The sequence below is a fragment of the Rutidosis leptorrhynchoides genome, chromosome 7, assembly GCF_046630445.1.
Source record: "Rutidosis leptorrhynchoides isolate AG116_Rl617_1_P2 chromosome 7, CSIRO_AGI_Rlap_v1, whole genome shotgun sequence".
NCBI lineage: Eukaryota > Viridiplantae > Streptophyta > Magnoliopsida > Asterales > Asteraceae > Rutidosis > Rutidosis leptorrhynchoides.
In genome coordinates, this window is record NC_092339.1 from 361461581 (window position 1) to 361465336 (window position 3756).

At 31.3% G+C, this 3756-nt stretch overlaps 1 pseudogene; it reads left to right on the forward strand.

The window, feature by feature from the left end:
* The first annotated feature begins 1553 nt into the window (after window positions 1-1553).
* Window positions 1554-2379, forward strand: LOC139860455 (peptidyl-prolyl cis-trans isomerase CYP18-2-like; annotated as a pseudogene).
* Window positions 2380-3756: the final 1377 nt, after the last annotated feature.

The window sequence follows — 3756 nt, forward strand, 5'->3', positions numbered from 1 at the left end:
AGCATACGATAAGTAGATTAATACACACTAGATATTAGAACCTTAGCTCTTGATACCACTTGTTGAGAAAAGCGACACCAAATTATAGCAAACCGCTAGTAATAATTGAAATAACGACAATAATAGGAACACTGAGATTTAACGTGGAAAACCCCAAAAGGGTAAAAACCACGGGCAAGGAAAGAAACGCTTCACTAATAAGAATAATAGGAATTACACTTCTCTCTAATTACAAGGATAAGTACTAATCTTTATATCTCTTGTAATTAGGAGACTAAACACTCACAAACTTTCTATTTAATTATTAGTATACAAGATAACTTGTAATTTGAGATGTAGAAATGAGCTTGCATAATGCTCATATTTATAGTAACACAAGATTGGTTGGTGAACTTGTGAATGCAAAAGTCTTCATAATGTGTATGCTCAACAAAATGCGGCTAGTGGCTGTACCATCCAAATTTAATATTCAACATTGCATAAAACACATGTGGTATTTGACCACATATACCCACCAACCATTCAACATTTCAACAATACGTATATGTATTTATACAAGTACATTACTTGGTGACCAAGCCTCTAACCATAAATAGGTAAATATAATTCTAATAATACTCAAACTCTAATATATGGGAAGTATCCCATAATATCTACGTCTAATAAAATTCACAATTTCCATCTTGACCCAAATCATCAAACCAGCAGCAAGCAAGCAACAGTGGAACCAACGTCAACAATAACGTCAACAATAAAAATGATATAAACCCAAAACATGCTCTGTAACAACAATGGAGTGATGTGAGTATGTATGTGTGTGATGAACTTCGATAATCAATATTTTAGAGAACTAAACAAGTGTACAAGTATGTGTATAATTGAGAGAGTGTTGTACAAAACAAACTCTGTAATAATTTGCAAAACTATCAATAAGGATGAAGGTAGTTTTGTGTTTTTTAAAGTAACTATAAATATAAATTAATTAAGATGAAATCAAGGTATAAGTCGGAAAAAGCTTTTTTTACCTGCCTGAGAACTCGAGAATATTCAGAATTTCATTTCAGATGATAATGGCATGATGAGTGAGAATTAAATTTGTTGTGTGTGTGTCTGTGTGTCTATGCTCATACCATCTTATAACGGATTGCATGCTCACAGTTGTACTACCCATATGAATGCATTAACATTTGTACCCCATGAAATATAAGTTGTACATTATACCGGATTTGTATTTTCTCTCTCTTTAAATAAACTTGTGTACATCTATGTATCTATCTATAGTTTCTATTATATCTCTAAAATGATGTAATTAATAGGCTAATTTCTTTATTAAAAAAAATAAAAAATAAAAAGAAAAAAATCTAAACCCATAAGCTGCTGATGTCATTAATACATTAAATAAATACAGAGTATAATTAAATTCTATTAAAAAATTACGGAGTATAACATTAACTTTTATCCGTCAATTTGCAGCGTAAACCCTACCGCTAACCATAACCCTAACCCGAGTATTCTCTCAATCATCGTCATCATCTCAGCCATTGTAATCGACCATGCCGGGTGCTGAAGGAGGTCCACCGGAGGTTACTGTCCATGGGTTCTTTCACCGTTGAGGTATATGTTCACTCTACCATTCTTATATTTTAGTTCCCTCTCTGTTACTATGAACTACGAAATAAATTGATTGATCAATTTTTCTTCGATCAGATGTACGATAAGCACGCGCCTAAAACCTGCAAAAACTTCATTGAACTAGCTAGAAGAGGTTACTACAATAATGTCAAATTTCACAGAATCATCAAGGTATGTAACTCTGACCGTTAATAAGTATACTAAGTATATGTTATACGTTATAGTTACAATAACGATAAGGATAATTTGTCAATTGAGTGCTGATTCTTTGTAATTGATTAATGAAAAAATAGGATTTCATAGTTCAAGGAGGTGATCCCACTGGTACAGGAAGGGGTGGAGAATACATATATCATATATGGGTATGCTACTTTAATGTTCTCATAAAAATAGGTTTGATATTTTTAGAATTATTGATTAGTTTATATGAACTGAAGTTGTGGATTATGTCTCTAAAGGACCTGTTATATATGGAAATATGGCTATTTTGTTGAAATGAATGTGTAATATTAAAGGTCAAAGTTTGAGGATGAGATTACTCCGAAGTTGAAGCATACTGGAACTGGGATCTTATCTATGGCTAATGCTGGTCCGAATACGAATGGGAGTGAGTTCTTTATCACATTGGCACCGGCACAATCACTTGATGGTAATCAATTTTTATTTGAATTTATTATCTTTATTAGTTTGTTTTGTTCTTTTGGCATAATTGCACTTTGGTCAAATGGGTATTTTTGTTCATATTAAATATACAGGCATATCTTCTTGACATTAGTATAGATGATAAGATCAATCATAATAATCACACCGCACAACCAGATTGAATGAAGCAATGTGTACATTTCTCATTTTTGCCTATGGAATCCTGCCAACTCAGTTTTGGATTTATTCAAATGTATTGTTGCAATATAATCAAGGTTTCAAATACTTCATTATGTTAAGGTGTGACCAAGGTCTCAAACCTTATTGGATGCTCCTTTTCTATATAATTTCGGCATAGTTTGCTTAATTATTAACGGTTTCATTTGTTGTTCTGATCTCTTTTGTTGTGAATACAAAGTATTACTTCAAATTAACAGGGATGATCACCAGGTGATGTTTTTGTTTATCTTTTTCCTTTTTTCATTAATTTTAATTAGGGTTCTTTTGATGTTTTTGTGGTCTCTTTTGTTAATACAAAGTATTACTGCAAATTGGATTAAAGAATATTTTTGTGCTTTCACATACCATAATTTTGGGGTTTCTTTGATTTGTTTGATTTCATAGGGTTTAATAATATACTATTTAACTATTTTACTAAGGAATATATACATAAAGCTAATGTTGTACTCCGTGTGCTTCATGGTGATTGAAGTTATTTACTTCACAACGAATGTGACATTTACAATTGTCGAGTCATCTAATGTTTAATCTTCTTCACTCCAAAAGTTTCCCTTAAGTTAGAAGTGTCAACTTGGGTGGGTTGGTTTGGGTAATTAGTAGATATATTCCAGCCCAAGTCTCCTAAACATTAGTAAATATTTTAACCGATTTTGTTCGTTCAGACGTTCAAGCAAAGAAATGGAAGATGCTACAAGAATGGTCGTGGTCACGTCAAGCTTATTCGCTGCTCTAAATGTGGCAAATAATGCCCGAAGGTAATAAATCATGACAATGATAGCTTTGAGTGATTCTTTATTTCTTAGATCTTAAATGTTGATATAGATCTGTAAGTATTTTTTTCTAACGAGTTATCAAAATTGTGTTACCTCTTATATGTAATAACTTTAGTGATTTTGTTAAAAGCATCAGTTTGTTAGGTTAAAATTTGAGCATCTTAACCAACTTGGTGAAAAGATTAGATGTGTTGTTTTTTTGCAATATTTTTGTATACTTCTTATAGGAGATCAAACTCAGTAATAAATAATAGTTGATCTAATAGGATAATATACATCTTTACAACCTTAATACTTTTTGTGTTTCTGCTATGTTCGCAATTGAGCTGTAACATTAATTTCACCTTCATATATTGGGGATTGGTATGGTATGATGTAAGCTTTTTATTTTGAATTATTATTATATTGCTTCATTTTTATCCAATATCTTCTAATATATTTTCTTAATAGTATATATCATGATAGTAAA